A 21,774-nucleotide genomic window follows, 5' to 3' on the forward strand; every position below is an offset into this window, starting at 1 on the left:
GAGTGAGCATGTGTATGATTGTTTGTTCTGTTTGTCCTTGTGTCTGGGGTGTACTGGAGCTCTCGCTATTGACCGCTGAAGATAGGCACCAGCCCCCCTACAATCCTGCCTGTATAAGCCGTTATAGACGGTAGATAGATTAATGAAACATTTAAGTGTGACAAAAAGCAAAAACAGCCCCATTACAAAGACATCAATATTTTTACAATGTGCTGTAACACAGTAAATGTGTTTGGTTTTCAATAAAAATAACATTGTGCAGTATGATCAGTCTTTGTTTTCATCCACCTAAGGGAGATGTTTCTGAAAGTTCTGTGCCGTGTTTATAAAAACTGTGGTGGCATGTTCTTCTTGGAAAGAATAGGTTTTCTAAAGTCCGGCCTTTAAAAAAGCCATTCAGTTTTTTCCCCCAGATGAAGCTTGCAAAGATGCAGTTCTTGGATCATTTCTCTTAACAAGGAACAGCTTTGCTGGGAAATAAACTTCTGAATAAGTGTTGAATAATATTTCTATTGTACGGTCATCAATAACGTAGAATATTATTGAAAAGTTAATTTATTTCAGTAAGTTGATTCACTCAGTGAAGCAATAACAGTGCAGAAAGAGCAAATATGCACAGAGGAACTCTATTTTGTTAAAGTCTGAAAATCTTTAAATAAATTAAAACCTAAAAAAATAAAATACTAAAACAACAAAGGGAAGACTTGCTTCCCCTCTTAGTTGCATAACATGGTTTTATAAGAGGATGGAATCAGGTAGAATATCAGTGCATAAAAAAAAAAGGGAGCAAGCCAAAGCTGGGCAGCTGATCTGCCATTCCTCTGATGAAACTGCATCAACAGGTGATGATGGTCAACCGTCCTGTTGGACGCTTTAAGATTTGTTTGCAGAGAGAACAGGACAAAAAAACTCCTTAAAGTCTTCTTTAGTTGATTTCCTCAGAGCCAGAATGAAAAGCTGTGTTGCACCATGAGGTGTTTGAATGGACTGATATTGATGAGTGAAATAAAACTGAGGATAAAAACTTTCTTTGGTTTAAACCTGTGCAATCAATTTAAAAGTTGTGTAAGAAGCATTGTTTTTAGGACATCCTAAAATTTTTTCTAATATAGAGACATGAGAAAATGCAAAAAGAAAGGGGAAATTAGGTCTTTGATTGTTTTTGAAGGGCGACATAAGGGGATGGCATTTAAAACAACTGCCAACATGCCAAAGTAAAGGGTTCTCCAGCCTGACGATAGAGACAGGAAGATGGCTACAAGAAACATCTCACTGAAGTTATTTCGACCAAAGGGGGTAAGGCCACCAGTTATTAGTGGGTAGGGTGTCCTAACTTTTCCTCAATTTACATATTTTGTTGATATCTTTTAATGAGAAAAACTAATTTATTTTTAGTGTTTGTTTTTAATTAGATACAGTGGGGAGAACAAGTATTTGAAACACTGCCGGTTTTGCAGGTTTTCCCACTTGCAAAGCATGTACAAGTCTTTATTTTTTTTATCATAGGTACTCTTTAAATGTGAGTGATGGAATTTAAAACAAAAATCCAGTGCAGTCGTCCTGTCCCCTTTCATCAATGGAAATCAAATTTCTTAACCAATGGAGGCCGGGATTTGGAGTCACACATAAAATTAAAGTGGAAAAACAAACTACAGGCTGATCCAACTTTGATGTAATGTCCTTAAAACAAGTCAAAATGAGGCTCAGTATTGTGGGAGGCCTCCACGTGCCTGTATGACCTCCCTACAATTCCTGGGCATGCTCCTGATGAGACAGCGGATGTTCTCCTGAGGGATCTCCTCCCAGACCTGGACTAAAGCATCCGCCAACTCCTGGACAGTCTGTGGTGCAACGTGACGTTGGTGGATGGAGCGAGACATGATGTCCCAGATGTGCTCAATTGGATTCAGATATGGGGAGTGGGCGGGCCAGTCCATAGCTTCAATGTCTTCATCTTGCAGGAACTGCTTACACACTCCAGCCACATGAGGTCTAGCATTGTCCTGCATTAGGAGGAACCCAGGACCAACCGCACCAGCATATGGTCTCACAAGGGGTCTGAGGATCTCATCTCGGTACCTAATGGCAGTCAGGCTACCTCTGGCGAGCACATGGGGGGCCATGTGGCCCTCCAAAGAAATGCCACCCCATACCATTACTGACCTACTGCCAAACCGGTCATGGTGAAGGATGTTGCAGGCAGCAGATCACTCTCCACGGTGTCTCCACACTCTGTCACATCTGTCACATGCGCTCAGTGTGAACCTGCTTTCATCTGTGAAGAGCAAAGGGTGCCAGTGGCGAATTTGCTAATTCTGGTGTTCTCTGGCAAATGCCAAGCATCCTGCACAGTAAATGCTTCTGAATTCAATAGTATTAAAAAGCAATCAGACAGTTCTGCACAACTTCATGCATGCAACATACAACAGACTGAGTTGAATGAATGGTGATTTTAAATCATACTAACCATCCTACTTTATCCTGCCCAGGCAATTTCTATAGTACCAATAAAAAGAAACAGAATTACTTGGTGTCGTCTTCTCTGGAGCAGCAAGTAGAAAGCAGGGTTTGGTTTATCGCACATTTGTGACAAACTCAGGAACCAGTGTTACCAGGTGAGAAATGTAGGATTATCGTACTAGAGACATAAAATTATCGTATATTGAGGGAAATTATCGTACACTCGTCATAACCAAAATAACAAGTCTGTTGATGTGTTGAATAGCGTCTAACAGGCACTCGCAGCTTTGTGGCATCGGAATGGATTTATCAATAGCTGCAGGCCCACAGTGCAGGGCTCTGTTTCTTCTTCTTTTCCTCAATCATGTGCGGGCGCAGTGGACTATTCAGCCAATCATGGCCATTGTTCTGAGGCCAACAAATCACGTCACACGTAGATCACATTTAGAAAAGCACGATTGGCTGGAATTTCCAGCATTTGTTTCCGAATCCAGACACAGATGCCTTCAAGTTTCACAAAAAAACTCTGACAGACTTTGGCGATAGGCAGATGACGACTGATTACAACCACACATTCACGGAATGGTCAAATTATCGTACAATTGGCCTTTATTAGGAATATTGATCGTACATTGTACAGAGAGCACAATTATCGTACAAATACGATAATTATCGTACACCTGGCAACATTGTCAGGAACAGTCAACTTCTCCAATTTCGGCAGAAAAAGGGGAAAAATTATAGATCGTTTGTAGTCCACTGGAATAAGAGGAAAGAGGAAAAATTTGTCTGCTTTGGAAAACCTCTGTGGGTTTTTCTTGATTTGCGCATTACAGACACGCCTTCGATTGGTAAAGTAAATCTCCTGGTCTTCTTAATCCAGCAAGATTTCTACCTTTTTCAAGCTTCTCACGAGGTTGGCCAGTGATGGAGAATGGAATGAGTTTTTGATTCTCCAGAGATCGCCTCCGTGAGTAGTAACGGTCCAATACGGCTGGAAATAGCTAAGTTGGTGTGTTCCGCGAGCTCTTATAAAGCTCACTTCCTGTAACGTCAGAGCTGCTTTGTTGTTTGTTTGGCTCACAAAATGGAGGGCGCCCCAACAACACAACAGTTGCTGCCTTCTCCCCAAGCTGCTTGGTTATTTTCCTGTAGCCCATCCCCGCCTTGTGCAGATCTACTATTTTATCACTGATGTCCTTACACAGCTCTCTGGTCTTGTCCATTGTGGAGAGGTTGGAGTTTGTTTGATTGAGTGTTTGGACAAGTATATTTTATACAGATAACGAGTTCAAACAGTTGCAGTTATTACAGGTAATGAGTGGAGAACAGGAGGGCTTCTGAAAGATGAACTAACAGGCCTGTGAGAGCCAGAATTCTTACCACTGGTTTGGTATTACATACTTATGTCATGCACTATAATGCTAATTAATTACTTAAAAATCACACAATGTGATTTTCTGGATTTCTGTTTCAGATTCCATCGCTCACAGTTGAAGAGTACTTATGATAAAAATTAAAGACTTCTACATGCTCTGCAAGGGGCAAAACGTGCAAAATAGGCAGTGTATGAAATACTTGTTCTTCCCACTGTAACGTTCATTTCCAGAGATAATAAAAAAATATGTGAACTTTTTTTAACAAAGAAATTATATTTATATGGGGTGTCCTCATTTTTCACATGAGGATATATATATATATATATATATATATATATGTATGTATACATACACAAACAACTATATAGAAAGAAATAAAGAGCAACATCAGAACATTGCAACACCATGTTTTGTCCTAAACAGCAACCTTAACCATATTGAACTCTTGTTTTGTCTTCTTTAAAACTCTTGTCTTTGTGATGTCATCCAGATGATTTTGGGCGCAGTCTGATAGCATCTTGAGTTGCTGATAATACAGCCAGTAAGGCCAGCTGCTCTACAGGTAACACCAGTTGGTCTGTGGTAAAACCCAGCTTAGGCTTCAGGTATGCAGCAACAGGCTGAATTAGAATCACTTTTGGAATAAAGAAGCAGCACTTGTGTGTTGCTCCAGTAAAATGACTCAGCACTTTCAGTGACAACAGCTGGTAATACTGTGTAAAGACACATGCTCACTCTAAACAAACACGCTAAGTTATTCTATGCACTGGCTTTTAGTTGCAGAACCAGTCTGATAGGTCTGTGTAATACTTTAAAACTTTGTTTTGACCATGTTTGAAAACGTCCCAAAGGAAAATCATGTAAAGATGAATGCACTGAAAATAATTCACTCACACAGAGCTGTCGGTCCAAAGCTGTGAAACCCAAGCTAGAAAACAGTCATCAAAAAGTACTATGGCTATGTTCTTGTCGTGTGGTTTCACCAAACACCATTATAACCGTAAAAAAATAAACAAAGATATAATTGGAAAGATGACTTAAAAAGGCAACTTCTACATCCTGCAGCATTCAGAGCTACTGGATGTGTAAAAGTACTAACAGTACAAAGCTGTGAAATTTTTCATTTACAGTACACGGTGCAGCTGAAATTTTATAATCTTAATAAAACATGCCTCAATGTTTTCTAAGCTAAAGGAATATTAAAAAGGAGTTCAGTCAGGTGGTTATACTTTATATATTTCACATATCTTTCTTTGATTGTATGAGGATCTCTTGAAGTGATTTTCAGCATTTTTTGTTTTTCAAATGTTGACATAAAACAACTAAACATCAGAAAACAAACATAGCTGAATAACACATAAGGAAAAAGCTCATTGTCATATTTATGAAGCCCTGTCATTACATGCCATCCCACTCCTTTACTATGACTTTATGATAAACTTGAGAGCAAAGTGACAAAAACACATAAAACACACACACAGCAGTCAGACAGTAACCGTTCCCATCTCTAAGCACCAAACATATCTGTGGGTAAAGTTGGACATGTACAGGTCCTTCTCAAAATATTAGCATATTGTGATAAAGTTCATTATTTCCCATAATGTCATGATGAAAATTTAACATTCATATATTTTAGATTCATTGCACACTAACTGAAATATTTCAGGTCGTTCATTGTCTTAATACGGATGATTTTTGCATACAGCTCATGAAAACCCAAAATTCCTATCTCACAAAATTAGCATATCATTAAAAGGGTCTCTAAACGAGCTATGAACCTAATCATCTGAATCAACGAGTTAACTCTAAACACCTGCAAAAGATTCCTGAGGCCTTTAAAACTCCCAGCCTGGTTCATCACTCAAAACCCCAATCATGGGTAAGACTGCCGACCTGACTGCTGTCCAGAAGGCCACTATTGACACCCTCAAGCAAGAGGGTAAGACACAGAAAGACATTTCTGAACGAATAGGCTGTTCCCAGAGTGCTGCATCAAGGCACCTCAGTGGGAAGTCTGTGGGAAGGAAAAAGTGTGGCAGAAAACGCTGCACAATGAGAAGAGGTGACCGGACCCTGAGGAAGATTGTGGAGAAGGGCCGATTCCAGACCTTGGTGGACCTGCGGAAGCAGTGGACTGAGTCTGGAGTAGAAACATCCAGAGCCACCGTGCACAGGCGTGTGCAGGAAATGGGCTACAGGTGCCGCATTCCCCAGGTCAAGCCACTTTTGAACCAGAAACAGCGGCAGAAGCGCCTGACCTGGGCTACAGAGAAGCAGCACTGGACTGTTGCTCAGTGGTCCAAAGTACTTTTTTCGGATGAAAGCAAATTCTTCATGTCATTCGGAAATCAAGGTGCCAGAGTCTGGAGGAAGACTGGGGAGAAGGAAATGCCAAAATACCAGAAGTCCAAGTCCAGTGTCAAGTACCCACAGTCAGTGATGGTCTTGGGTGCCGTGTCAGCTGCTGGTGTTGGTCCACTGTGTTTTATCAAGGGCAGGGTCAATGCAGCTAGCTATCAGGAGATTTTGGAGCACTTCATGCTTCCATCTGCTGAAAAGCTTTATGGAGATGAAGATTTCATTTTTCAGCAAGACCTGGCACCTGCTCACAGTGCCAAAACCACTGGTAAATGGTTTACTGACCATGGTATCACTGTGCTCAATTGGCCTGCCAACTCTCCTGACCTGAACCCCATAGAGAATCTGTGGGATATTGTGAAGAGAACGTTGAGAGACTCAAGACCCAACACTCTGGATGAGCTAAAAGCCGCTATCGAAGCATCCTGGGCCTCCATAAGACCTCAGCAGTGCCACAGGCTGATTGCCTCCATGCCACGCCGCATTGAAGCAGTCATTTCTGCCAAAGGATTCCTGACCAAGTATTGAGTGCATAACTGTACATGATTATTTGAAGGTTGACGTTTTTTGTATTAAAAACACTTTTCTTTTATTGGTCGGATGAAATATGCTAATTTTGTGAGATAGGAATTTTGGGTTTTCATGAGCTGTATGCCAAAATCATCCGTATTAAGACAATAAAAGACCTGAAATATTTCAGTTAGTGTGCAATGAATCTAAAATATATGAATGTTAAATTTTCATCATTACATTATGGAAAATAATGAACTTTATCACAATATGCTAATATTTTGAGAAGGACCTGTATAAATGCTATCTATCTATCTATCTATCTATCTATCTATCTATCTATCTATCTATCTATCTATAACACACTCCCCTGTTTTACTGTCACCCTCCTTGGCTTTAATACACTGATAAAAAAAAGTTCAGTTTGAGTGAATAAGATAGCTCCAGTGTGTTTTCCTGTCTCTGTTAATGTCTTACCTTTTCTTGACGATGTTACTTATAGGAGATTTGTTCTGTCATTCAGTGGCTGTGAACGATGCAGCTTACATCCAAAATCTTCTGAATGGAAACTTTCTGTCTCTCCCAGTCTCTTCTTTCCTCATGTCGTTCTCCTCCTCTAGTATGCTTAAAGCCACTCCCTTCTTACCCTTCACCTGGTGAATGTATCCAACCCAACCTGCTGGACCAGTACGACTCCACACTGCAGGTATGCTGTTTTCATCTCTGCTCTCTTCATCCCAAAAGTTCATGGTAAGCTGGGGATGCATTACATGACCTTTATAGTTGTCAGAAGTCTGAAAAGAACAGGAGTTAACACAAGCAGACTGGTTACAGGCGGTTTTTTGTTTCATGATTTAAAGACTGAGGATCACACACTTTAACAACTGTGTCTGCTAAGGGATACAGACTACAGGTATAATGAAACCAATTAAAGCCAACTGAACACATTAAACTCAGGAGGGCTACAGTTTAAAGCGTAAAAAGGTGGCAGTAATAGAAGAGATTCTCAGAATTTGGACAGACTATATGTCTGTGCCACACCCCATTAAATGAATGAAATGCAATTGAAAATATGCTAAGTTTAAGCCACAAATCAAAATGATTTGGGAAGTGTTTACTGTATTTTTGGTTATATTAATGGTGAAAGGTTGGAATGTGTTTGTGGGTTTTGGAATGACTGTCAATGTTGACTATGATCTAAAAATGTTTATAAACAGCTTTATTATATTTGGACTGGATTGTGCAAACATTAAGAATGTATAATAAAAAGGTTTATTCTAAGTAGATTTTTTTTTTCATTCAGAAATACCACATTCAGAAATTAATTAGGAGATTTCCACTCACCATGTGGCTACCATCCCCTTGCCTGCACACTGGTCCAACAAAAACCTAGTTTAACATGACATACAGAGGAAACACTGGATATAAAGAAACTAATTATAAAATAGATACATAAGTAAAATTTGTAAAAAAAAAACAAAGTTATAGTAATCTAAAATTGTAAATACTGAACATAAAAAACTTAAATAGCAAACAATAATATCTGTGATGACCAATAACAGTATTATAAAAACACAACAGTGCTTGACAAGATTAGCGCTAACTTAGAGCCATAAAACATTAAACACAAATACATGATATAATAGCTAAACATTTTAACTAAAATGTATGTATAATAATAAACCATGAAATAATAAATTGCAATAAACCTAAAGAAAATAAAGTCAAAATGAATAGATGAGTCTTTAGCTTGTTTTTAAAGCATCCAAACTCTCAGCTGCCCTCAGGTCTTCAGGGAGGTTGTTCCACATCTGAAGGCCGTAATCAGAAGAAGACGCTTAACCTTCTCTTTTATTTCTCACTTTAGGTATCAACAGAAGATGCTTCAAAGATGAGGGGCCTGGAGAACCTGAAAGATAAAAGAAATGCGATATTCACTACACACAGTGATAAACTTTCAAATGTTCATTTCTATTCATTTGATAATTTTGACCAGTACTGTACATAATATAGCACTCAGTACTCAGTAATTGAAAGGTTCAAGAATCCCTCATGAGGACAAAAATATCAAGGCACGTGACGTCGCCCGGTACGGCGGAGCCGTGGTCCCACCGTGGAGCCAGGCCTGGGGTCGGGACTCGCCGGAGAGCGCCTAGTGGCCGGGTTGCTCCTTGCGGGACCCGGCCGGGCCAAGCCTGAACGAGAGACGCAAGGCCATCCCCCAGTCGGCCCACCACCTGCAGGGGGAACCGTGAGGGACCGGTGCAAAGAGGATTGGGTGGCGGACGAAGGTGGAGACCTCAGCGGCCCGATCCCCGGATGCTTAGGCTGGCTCTAGGGACGTGGAATGTCACCTCGCTGGGCGGGAAGGAGCCTGAGCTTGTGCGGGAGGTCGAGAAATATCGACCAGAAATAGTCGGGCTCGCCACCACGCACAGCGTGGGCTCTGGAAACCCATCTCCTTGAGAGGGGTTGGACTCTCTTCTACTCTGGAGTGGCCCACGGGGAGAGGCGGCGGGCTGGTGTGGGTTTGCTTGTCGACCCCCAGCTCGGCCGTCTCGTGTTGGGGTTTACCTCAGTGGATGAGAGGGTCGTATCCCTGCGCCTTCGGGTTGGGGAGAGGTCTCTGACTATCATTTCAGCCTACGGGCCGAGTGGTAGTGCAGAGTACCCGGCCTTCTTGGCATCCCTGTCGGGGGTGCTGGATATTGCCCCTCCCGGGGACTCCATTATTCTGCTGGGGGACTTCAACGCCCATGTGGGGAACGACAGTGACACCTGGAGAGACGTGATCGGGAGGAATGGCCTCCCCGATCTGAATCCAAGTGGTGTTTTGTTATTGGACTTCTGTGCTAGTCACGGCTTGTCCATAACGAACACCATGTTCAAACATAAGGGTGTCCATCAGTGCACTTGGCACCAGGACACCCTAGGCAGGAGGTCGATCATCGACTTTGTTGTCGTATCATCAGACCTTCGGCCGCATGTTTTGGACACTCGGGAGAAGAGAGGGGCTGAGCAGACAGACTTGGTAGGCCCAAACGCATAGTGAGGGGTCTGCTGAGAACACCTGACGGAGCCCTCGGCCAGGGATGTATTCAACTCCCACCTCCGGGAGAGCTTTGACCAGATTCCGAGGGATGTTGGAGACATAGAGTCCGAGTGGACCATGTTCTCCGCATCTATTGTCGATGCTGCTGCCCGTAGCTGTGGCCATAAGGTCTGCGGTGCCTGTCGCGGCGGCAATCCCAGAACCCGGTGGTGGACACCGGCAGTAAGGGCTGCTGTCAAGCTGAAGAAGGAGTCCTATCAGCTGTGGCTGGCTTGTGGGACTCCTGAGGCGGCTGACGGGTACCGTGAGGCCAAGCGTGCTGCGGCCCGGGCTGTGGAAGAGGCAAAAACTTGGGCCTGGGAGGAGTTCGGTGAGGCCATGGAGAAGGACTACCGGTTGGCCTCGAAGCGATTCTGGCAAACTGTCCGGCGCCTCAGGAGGGGGAAGCAGTGCTTCGCCAACACCGTTTATAGTGGGGGTGGGAGGCTGCTGACCTCGACTGAGGACATTATCGGGTGGTGGAAGCAGTACTTCGAGGATCTCCTCAATCCTGCCATAACGCATTCCATGGTGGAAACAGAGGCTGGGGACTCGGGATTGGACTCTTTCATCACCTATGCTGAAGTCATCGAGGTGGTTAAAAAGCTCCGCGGTGGCAAGGCTTCGGGGGTGGATGAGATCCGCCCTGAGTACCTCAAATCTCTGGATGTTGTTGGGCTGTCATGGTTGACACGCCTCTTCAACATTGCGTGGCGGTCAGGGACAGTGCCTCTAGACTGGCAGACTGGGGTGGTGGTCCCCCTTCATAAAAAGGGTGACCGGAGGGTGTGTTCCAACTACAGGGGGATCACACTCCTCAGCCTCCCTGGTAAGGCCTACGCCAGGGTATTGGAGAGGAGAGTCCGGCCAATAGTCGAACCTCGGCTTCAGGAGGAGCAGTGTGGTTTTTGTCCCGATCGTGGAACACTGGACCAGCTCTATACCCTCTACAGGGTGCTCGAGGGTCCATGGGAGTTTGCCCAACCGGTCGGTTCACATGTGTTTTGTGGACCTGGAGAAGGCATTCGACTGTGTCCCTCGTGATGCCCTGTGGGGGGTGCTCCAGGAGTATGGAATATGGAATCGGGGGCCCTTTATTAGGGGCCATCCGGTCCCTGTACGAGCGGAGCAGGAGTTTGGTCCGCATTGCCGTCACTAAGTCGGACCTGTTCCCGGTGCATGTTGGACTCCGACAGGGCTGCCCTTTGTCACCGGTCCTGTTCATAACTTTTATGGACAGGATTTCTAGATGCAGCCAAGGGCCGGAGGGGGTCTGGTTTGGGGACCAGATGTCTCTTCTTTTTGCAGATGATGTGGTCCTGCTGGCCCCCTCTAGCCAAGACCTACAGCATGCGCTGTGGCGGTTCGCAGCCGAGTGTGAAGCGGCTGGGATGAAGATCAGCTTCTCCAAGTCCGAGGCCATGGTACTCGACCGGAAAAGGGTGGCTTGTCCTCTTCAGGTTGCAGGGGAGTTCCTGCCTCAAGTGGAGGAGTTTAAGTATCTCGGGGTTTTGTTCACGAGTGGAGGAAAAATGGAGGGGGAGATCGACAGACGGATCGGTGCGGCTGCCGCAGTAATGGGGGCACTCTGCCGGTCCGTTGTGGTGAAGAGAGAGCTGAGCCGAAAAGCAAAACTCTCAATTTACCGGTCGGTCTACGTTCCTACCCTCACCTATGGCCATGAACTTCGGGTCATGACCGAAAGAACGAGATCCCGGATATGAGCGGCTGAAATGAGCTTCCTCCGTGGCGTGGCCGGGCACTCCCTTAGAGATAGGGTGAGGAGCTCGACCATCCGGGAGGGGCTTGGAGTAGAGCCGCTGCTCCTCCACATCGAGAGACGCCAGTTGAGGTGGCTCGGGCACCTATAACGGATGCCTCCTGGACGCCTTCCTCGGGAGGTGTTCCAGGCACATCCCACCGGGAGTAGGCCCAGGGAACGGCCCAGGACACGCTGGAGGGACTATGTCTCTCGCCTGGCCTGGGAACGCCTTGGGCTCCATCCGGAGGAGCTGGAGGAGGTGTCTGAGGAGAGGGACGTCTGGGCGTCTCTGTTGAGTCTGCTGCCCCCGCAACCCGGTCCCGGATAAGCCGACGAGTACGAGTACTTGAATAGGCCTCCTTTGGCAAGAATTACTTCATGTGATGTGGCATAGAGGTGACAAGCCTGTGGTCCTGCTGAGTTGTAATGGAATTTCAGGTTGCTTTAATAGCAGCCTTGAGGTAATCTGCGTTGTTGGGCCTGATGACTCTGATATTCTTCTTGACAATACTCCATAGATTCTCAATATGGTTCAGGTCAGGCCAGTGGTTATTGAACCATTGGCCTAATCTTTGGCAGTGTGGGCTGAAAAGGTCCTGCTGCAAAGTCAAATGTGAATCTCCCTAATGCCTGTCAGCAGAAGGAAATGCTCTATAATTTTTGCTGGTAGATGACTGCTGTGACTTTTAACTTGATATACCCAGTGGACCAACAGCAGCAGATGAAATGGCACCCGAAATCACAAATGACTGTGGAAACTTCCGACTGGACCTTAAACAGCTTGATTTCCAAATATTTACTTTTCACATTTTAAGAACTTTGGACCCATGAGCAATTATCCTATTTCACCTTAGCCCGGGTAAGATGCTTCTGTTGTCTTTGGTTTGGGAGGGGCTTAACACAATGAATGCAACAGTTGCAGCCCATCACCTGGATAGTCTGTGTGTGGTGGCTCTAGAAGCTGTTGCTCCGGCTGCAGTCCAACGCCTTGTGAATCTTCTCCAAACTATTGAATGGGCTTTGATACATATTCCACTCAATGCTGAAGTTATCTCTGTTCTTCGTGAACCATTTTGTACCAAATCTTTTCCCTCCACTCAACCGTCCATTCATATGTTTGTTTAGAAATTGTCCTTTTGTGGCTTACCCTGCACGTTACCCTGCAGGGTGTCGGTGACTGCTGGACAACTTAAGTTGGCAGTCTTCCCCATGATTGTTTGGGACCTCCATAAAGGGAAAAATACTGTAATGAACTCCCATTATCCAAGTTTCTTCAAAGAGTCCTTTTAGATGGTGATGGCTGACTGCAGGAGGATCTCCTGTTGTGGTCTGTGTTGCAGCCTCTGACCTAATACACTGTTAATAAATTACTGTGTTGAGAAGAGTAGAATCGTCCCTCACTGAGGAAATTCAGGTGTAGCAGTAGCAAACAGGCAAATGGAAGCATGCAGATTAACGCAAACACAAAAATATAAAAACATTAAATAAGAATAAGAGACTGCACACTAAGGGCAAATTTAGAAAATAGAATTTTTTTTTACAGTTTTCTAAAGATTAAAATAAATGTGCAACTGAGTAGGATAATTTTTCTGGATTTTCTATGTTTCTATTTAAGGTGATAATTTAAAAAGTGTACAAAATGACCATATTTTGTTTACTTACAGAGACGGACAGACGGACAGACACACATACACACATTCTTGTTTTGCTATATGTAGTGAGGACCATGTGTTGACTTCCATTGATTTTCAGTCATTTTCAACCCTTTCTATGCCCTAACCCAGACAATATCCCTAAACCTAACCATTACCAGTGCTTACCTAACCTTAACCTAAAGTCAATTCACACCTTAGTCCTAAACCTAACCATTAGCAAAATAGGTCGTGAGGACCAGCAAAATGTCCTCACTTTGGTACAAATGGTGCTCAATTTGATGGTGAAATCGGGAAAATGGTTCTCACTGTGATGCCAAGACAGAAACACACACACACACACATATATATATACATATATATATATATATATGTATATATACTGTATTTTCCGCACTATAAGGCGCACCTTCAATGTATGGCCTATTTTAGAACTGTTTTCATATATAGGGCGCACCGGATTATAAGGCGCATAGAATAGAAGCTGATTGACGCTGTATTGGCCGCAAAAGGAGGCCCTACACCATATTAATAAATTATTGTGGTCTAAAACCAGGTGTTTTAGTTTCATTGTCCAAACCCTGTATATACATATATATATATATATATATATATATATATATATATATATATATATATATTATATGGTCATTTTGTATACTTTTTAAATTATCACCATATATATATATATAAATCAATACAGTTTATTTATATAGCGCCAATTTGCAACACATGTTGTCTCAAGGCACTTCACAAAGTCAGGTACATACATCCCAATCAATCCTAACCATTGAACAGTGCAGTCAGATTCAGTTATTTATTCAAATTGGATAAAAAGTTTTTCTATCTAAGGAAACCCAGCAGATTGCATCAAGTCAGAGACTTGTAACAGTTACTCTTCCTGGATAAGCATGTAGAGACAGTGGACAGTCACTGGCGTTGACTTTGCAGCAATCCCTCATACTGAGCATGCATGTAGCGACAGTAGAGAGGAAAAACTCTCTTTTAACAGGAAGAAACCTCCAGCAGAACCAGGCTCAGTGTGAGCGGCCATCTGCCACGACCGACTGGAGGTTTGAGAGAACAGAGCAGAGACACAAAGAGAACAAAGAAGCACTGATCTTGGAGTCCTTTCTATGGGAAGGAAGAGTAAATGTTAATGGATGTTGCTCCTTTAGTCATTTCATCTAGGAAGAAAGAACAGATAAACTCTGAGCCAGTTTTCAAGGTTAGAGTCTGAAAGAGAGCACATACAGGTCCTTCTCAAAATATTAACATATTGTGATAAAGTTCATTATTTTCCATAATGTCATGATGAAAACTTAACATTCATATATTTTAGATTTATTGCACACTAACTGAAATATTTCAGGTCTTTTATTGTCTTAATACGGATGATTTTGGCATACAGCTCATGAAAACCCAAAATTCCTATCTCACAAAATTAGCATATCATTAAAAGGGTCTCTAAACGAGCTATGAACCTAATCATCTGAATCAACGAGTTAACTCTAAACACCTGCAAAAGATTCCTGAGGCCTTTAAAACTCCCAGCCTGGTTCATCACTCAAAACCCCAATCATGGGTAAGATTGCCGACCTGACTGCTGTCACGAAGGCCACTATTGACACCCTCAAGCAAGATGGTAAGACACAGAAAGAAATTTCTGAACGAATAGGCTGTTCCCAGAGTGCTGTATCAAGGCACCTAAGTGGGAAGTCTGTGAGAAGGAAAAAGTGTGGCAGAAAACGCTGCACAACAAGAAGAGGTGGCCGGACCCTGAGGAAGATTGTGGAGAAGTGTCGATTCCAGACCTTGGGGGACCTGCGGAAGCAGTGGACTGAGTCTGGAGTAGAAACATCCAGAGCCACCGTGCACAGGCGTGCGCAGGAAATGGACTACAGGTGCCGCATTCCCCAGGTCAAGCCACTTTTGAACCAGAAACAACGGCAGAAGCGCCTGACCTGGTCTACAGAGAAGCAGCACTGGACTGTTGCTCAGTGGTCCAAAGTACTTTTTTTCGGATGAAAGCAAATTCTGCATGTCATTCGGAAATCACGGTGCCAGAGTCTGGAGGAAGACTGGGGAGAAGGAAATGCCAAATGCCAAATGATGGAAATGTCAGTGATGGTCTGGGGTGCCGTGTCAGCTGCTGGTGTTGGTCCACTGTGTTTTATCAAGGGCAGGGTCAATGCAGCTAGCTATCAGGAGATTTTGGAGCACTTCATGCTTCCATCTGCTGAAAAGCTTTATGGAGATGAAGATTTCATTTTTTAGCACGACCTGGCACCTGCTCACAGTGCCAAAACCACTGGTAAATGGTTTACTGACCATGGTATCACTGTGCTCAATTAGCCTACCAACTCTCCTGACCTGAACCCCATAGAGAATCTGTGGAATATTGTGAAGAGAACGTTGAGAGACTCAAGACCCAACACTCCGGATGAGCTAAAGGCCGCTATCGAAGCATCCTGGGCCTCCATAAGACCTCAGCAGTGCCACAGGCTGATTGCCTCCATGCCAGGCCGCGTTGAAGCAGTCATTTCTGCCAAAGGATTCCCGACCAAGTATTGAATGCATAACTGTACATGATAATTTGAAGGTTGACGATTTTGTATTAAAAACACTTTTCTTTTATTGGTCGGATGAAATATGCTAATTTTGTGAGATAGAAATTTTGGGTTTTCATGAGCTGTATGCCACAATCATCCGAATTAAGACAATAAAAGACCTGAAATATTTCAGTTAGTGTGCAATGAATCTAAAATATATGAATGTTAAATTTTCATCATGACATTTTGGAAAATAATGAACTTTATCACAATATGCTAATATTTTGAGAAGGACCTGTATAATTAGTTACAGTAAAATCTCAGTCAGTAGCTATGTCTAGGAGAGAGATAGGGTTAAACACTAAAAGACAGGGCCATGTGGATCATCGGTAGAGGGTGAGCATGAAGTTGTTGCCAGCAGAAGCTTGGACGATGCCCCCTACAGAAAAGGAGTTCAAGTATCTTGGGGTCTTATTTTTGAATGAGGTAAAAATGGAGCGGGAGATCGATAAACAGATGTGTGCTGCGTCAGCAGTGATGCGGGCGTTGTACCGGTCTGTCGTGGTGAAGAGAGAGCTGAGTCAAAAAGCCATTTACCGGTCGATCTACATTCTTACCCTCATCTATGGTCGTGAGTTTGGGTCATGACTGAAAAAACGAGATTACGGATACAAGCGGCCGAAATGAGTTTCCTCAAGAGGGTGTCTGGGCTCTCCCTTAGAAATAGGATGAGAAGCTCGGTCATCTGGGAGGGACTCAGAGTAGAGCCGCTTCTTCTACACGTTGAGATAAGAAGAGGTTAAATTCATAATCAATTTTCTACTGAGAACAAGGGTGGGAGTGTTACAGGATTGTTCCACCTGAGAACATACAGCTTAAAGGACGTCGCTGTGTGCAGTTTGAGAAACGGTTCTGTCTATGTCCTCTCCCTTGGTGGTTGAGATGACTGCGCATAGATCAATAGATCGCTGGCAGAGTCCCCTCCCATTGTGGCTGAGTGAGGATCTCCTGGCCAATTGGTTAGGAGTCCTTAGGTGATTGAATTAGGCTCTCCTGACTGCTTGGCTGGGGGGAAGGCGGTCAGAGTGCCAGAAAGCTCTGAACTCCTGTGGAGACATCTGCAGGTTTTATGGAATATTCCCCCATTACCCGGCGTGTAAGATAATGGACTTGTGTCTGTACTTGTCCTCTTAGATCTCAGTGCTGTATTTGATACAGTCGATCATAATATTCTCTTAGAAAGGCTGGAATATGCTGTAGGGATCAGGGGGACAGCACAAGGCTGGTTTAAATCTTATTTATCTGACAGATTCCAGTTTGTTCATGTAAATGATAAATCATCTTTAAACTCCAGGGTTAATTGTGGAGTACCACAAGGTTCAGTACATGGGCCAATTCTCTTTACTAAATATATGCTTCCAATAGGTAAAATTATCAGGCAGCATAGGATAAATCTTTACTGTTATGCTGATGATACTCAGCTTTACTTATCCATAAATCCTGATGAGCCCAACCAGTTAGATAGACTACAAGCATGTCTTGAAGACATAAAAACTTGGATGACTTTAAATTTTCTGCTTGTAAATTCAGACAAGACAGAAGTTGTCGTCTTTGGACCGGAGTCTTTAAAAAAGAAACTGCTTAGTCAATCACTTAACCTGGATGGCATTAAATTGACCTCCGGTAATAAAGTAAAAAACCTTGGTGTTATTTTTGACCAGGACATGTCATTTAAATCCCATATTAAACAGGTTTCTAGGATTTCCTTTTTTCACCTCTGGAACATTGCCAAAATTAGAAATATCCTATCCAGGAGTGACGCTGAAAAACTGGTCCATGCATTTGTTACTTCAAGGCTGGATTATTGTAATTTGTTACTATCAGGATGTCAACAAAATGCAGTTAAAAGCCTTCAGCTGATCCAAAATGCTGCAGCAAGAGTTCTGATGAAAATGAAAAAAGAGATCATATTTCTCCTACTTTAACTTCCCTTCATTGGCTCCCTTTTAAATCCAGAATAGAATTTAAAATTCTCCTCCTCACATATAAAGCCCTTAATGACCTAGGTCCATCATACATCCGAGACCTGATTGTTCCATATGTTCCTAACAGAGCACTTCGTTCTCAGACTGCAGGTTTACTGGTGGTTTCTAGAGTCTCTAGATGTAGAATGGGAGGCACATCCTTTAATTATCGAGCTCCTCTCCTGTGGAACCAGCTCCCAGTTTTACTCCGTGAGGCAGATACCATATCTACTTTTAAGGCTAGGCTTAAAACTGTCCTTTTATAAAGCTTATAGTTAGAGTGGCTTAGGCTATCTTCCTTATTGTTACCTCCGCCTTCCTCCCTCCCTGTTGGATGGAGTAAGGGGGAGTCAGGTTTATCCTAAACCGGCTGAGTTATGGTTGAGGTGCAAACACACCCTCCATTTCTGCTACCTGTATGACCCCCTCTCTTTTCCAATGGTTATAGTCAGTCAAACAGAGAGAGGTATCCCAATCCTTGTGGTTTTTAGTATAACAATGGCCATCGGTGGGCTCTAGTTGGACAAATTTTTATCAGTTTATTATTTTACTTAGTGCCCCTACACGTGGCCCATGTTCTGGGGTGGCCAGACTCTGGCACTCCGTGGTTTGGTCTGGCCTTCCCGGCGGCCGCGCGCCGTTCCGGACCCTTTGTGGGGTGGGGTGCCTTGAGACGACATTGTTGTAAATAAGCGCTATATAAAGAAATAAACTGAAACTATCTCTGTAGTTATGCTGCTATAGGCTTAGGCTGCTGGAGGACATAATGACCACTTTCACCCTCTTCGCTACATTCTCACACTACTCTCCAATTTTGCATTATTTGCTGTTATTTCAGTTTTTTAACTTTATGTTCTCTGTCTTTTCTCTTCCTGGAAGCTACACCTGGCCTGACTCTGTGTCTACCTGTGAGACCTTTCTGGAGAGGGGAATCGTCCAAGCTTCTGCTGGCAACAACTTAATGCTCACCTTCTAAAGATGATCCACTTGGCCCTGTCTTTCAGTGTTTAACCACTTTGCTAGATATAGCAATTGACTGAGATTTTACTGTAACTAATTATATGTGCTGTTTCAGACTATCCTTGAAAACTGGCTGTCTACTTTTAAGGCTAGGCTTAAAACTTTCCTTTTTGATAAAGCTTATAGTTAGAGTGGGTTAGGCTATCCTGAGCTATCTCTGTAGTTATGCTGCTTTTGGCTTAGACTGCTGGAGGACATAATAACCACTTTCACCCTCTTCGCTACATTCTCACACTACTCTCCAATTTTGCATTATTTGCTGTTATTTCAGCTTTTAACTTTGTTCTCTCTTTTCTCTTCCTAGAAGCTACACCTGGCCTGACTCTGTGTCTACCTGTGACAACTTTCTGGAGAGGGGCATCGTCCAAGCTTCTGCTGGCAACAACTTAATGCTCACCCTCTACCGATGATCCACATGGCCCTGTCTTTTAGTGTTTAACCCTTTCTCTCTCCTAGGTATAGCGAATGACTGAGCTTTACTGTAACTAACTGTATGTGCTCTTTTAAAACTGGCTCAGAGTTTATCTGTTCTTTCTTTCTAGGTGAAACGACTAAAGGAGCTACATCCATTAACATTTACTTTTCCTTCTTATAGAAAGGACTCCTGGATCAGTGCTTCTGTGTTCTTTTGTGTCTCTGCTCTGTTCTCTCAAACCCACCAGTCGGTCGTGGCAGATGGCCGCTCACTCTGAGCCTGGTTCTACTAGAGGTTTCTTCCTGTTAAAAAGGAGTTTTTCCTCTCCACTGTCGCTACATGCATGCTCAGTATGAGGGATTGCTGCAAAGTCAACACCAGTGACTGTCCACTGTCTCTACATGCTCAGCCAGGAGGAGTGACTGGTATAAATCTCTGACTTAATGCAATCTGCTGGGTTTCCTTAGATATAAACACTTTTTATCCAATTTGAATAAATAACTGAATCTGACTGCACTGTTCAATGGTTAGGATTAATTGGAATGTATGTACCTGACTTTGTGAAGTGCCTTGAGACAACATGTGTTATGAATTGGTGCTATATAAATAAACTGAATTGAATTGATTATTCTGGCATTATCATGGTCTATTTTTCGAAGTCCAAGACTCTTCAAGCCACTGAGAATTATTTGGCAGACATAGCAGCTTCAGGGAAGTGAAGTGTATCTGCTCAGATAATGGTACTGAGTATACAAACAAAGAGTACAGAGCTATTTTAACCAAGAATAAGATCAGACATGAGACTTCGGCACCTTATTCACCACACCACAATGGAACAGCGGAGAGAGCTTGGAGAACCCTCTATGACATGTCCAGATGTCTGTTACTAGAAAGTAAGTTACCAGATAAGTTTTGGGACTATGCTATGCAAGCAGCAGCTTTATCAGTTTATCAGTTATGACAAAACAGCCCAGCTTTTCTAGTGTATTATCCTAACACTGAAAAGATACAGAAACATAGACAGGTAAGATTCACAACCAAAACAACAAGAGAAGAGGCACAAACTGAGCCTACCATAGAATATGTTCAAGAGGATCTATACACCTGAAATCTTGAAAAAGATTTTGAAAGTGTTGAAAATGAACCTGATAAAAGTGATATTTCTGAGGATGCACCAGAACAGACTGTAACTAGAAGGAACCCACCAAGAAACAGAAAGAAACCAGAGCACCTACCAGAGTTTGAGACTGAGGTTGCAGTAGACAAACTACAAATGAGTGTAGACTCTTGTTACAGAGCAGTTTGCAATATTCCTCAAACCTATAAGGAAGGTATTGCATCGCCTAATTCAAGGCAATGGAAAGAAGCCATGAGAGAGGAAATACAGTCTCTGAAAGGAAATTAAACTTTCATACTCACCCAGCTACCACATGGCAAAAAGACAGTGAGGGAAAATGGGTTTTTGCTCTAAAAAATTAGGTTGATGGAACTGATAGATTTATGGCAAGGTATGTAGCGAAAGGTTACAATCAAAAACAAGGCATCGACTATAAAGAGATATTTTCACCAACAGCTGACATGACAAGTGTAAGAGTGGTTATGCAAAACAGCTCAAGAACATCGAATATTACACCAGATGGATGTTAAATCTGCATTTTTGCATGCATGTATCGATCACAAAATTTACATAGACCAACCAGAAGGTTTTGAGTAAAAGTCTAAAACAGGAGAAAAACTTGTTTGCAAGCTACAAAAGTCTCTCTATGGTCTAAAGAAATCAGGCAGAAATTGGAATGATTTACTACATGTATACTTGAGTGAAAATGGTTACAAATAAAACCCTAGCGACCAATGTTTGTATTGTAGAGAGACAAATTGTGAAAATATCATCTTACTGGAATGGGTAGAATGCCTTATCATTGCAACTAACAGTGAGGAAGTTTTGAAGGAAGCTAAGATGCTAAATGAAAAGTTCAAAATGAAAGATCTAGGAAGACTGAAACATTTTTTAGGAATAGATTGTAATCAAACAGAAAAACAAGTTAAAAGGTCACAGAACAATTATGTAACATAAATATTAAAAAGATTTGGAATGGAGGATTGTAAACCAAGGGAGACTCCGTGTGAACCAAAGCTAGAGTATTCACATAATGCAGACAGAATGGAAGATCCAAGAAAGTACAGAGAAGCAGTGGGGAGTTTCATATATTTGTCCACATGTACACGACCAGACATAGGTTTTGTGGTCAGTAAACTTGCACAACACTTCACTGAACCAACAGTAGAGAACTGGAATACAGTGAAACATGTTCTACAATACCTAAAAGATAGGGCAGAAACAAGAGTTAAGTTGTCAAAGAAATAACTCACAAAACCTCGGACCAAAAATCTTCTGTGATGCTGATTGGGCATCAGATAAAACTGATAGGAGGAGCACATCTGTGTATTGTGCTAGGTTAAATGATGAAAGTTCATTAATCTCTAAAAAGACAAAGAAACAACCAACATTGGCACTGTCTACCTGCGAGTACATATCATTAGCATCTGCAAT

At 42.8% G+C, this 21,774-nt stretch overlaps 1 protein-coding gene across 1 annotated transcript in view; it reads right to left on the reverse strand.

The window, feature by feature from the left end:
* btr01 (bloodthirsty-related gene family, member 1) overlaps positions 1-8,835 on the reverse strand; it is a 53,477-nt gene extending 44,642 nt beyond the window's left edge. Inside the window, exons 1-2 of the mRNA XM_047364632.1 lie at positions 8,052-8,835; positions 7,185-7,501 (exon numbers count right to left, since the gene is read on the reverse strand). The gene's annotated coding sequence lies outside the window, so the exon portion shown is untranslated. The remainder of the gene's footprint in view (positions 1-7,184; positions 7,502-8,051) is intronic.
* Positions 8,836-21,774: the final 12,939 nt, after the last annotated feature.

The sequence above is a fragment of the Girardinichthys multiradiatus genome, chromosome 5 (genome assembly GCF_021462225.1).
Source record: "Girardinichthys multiradiatus isolate DD_20200921_A chromosome 5, DD_fGirMul_XY1, whole genome shotgun sequence".
Classification (NCBI taxonomy): domain Eukaryota; kingdom Metazoa; phylum Chordata; class Actinopteri; order Cyprinodontiformes; family Goodeidae; genus Girardinichthys; species Girardinichthys multiradiatus.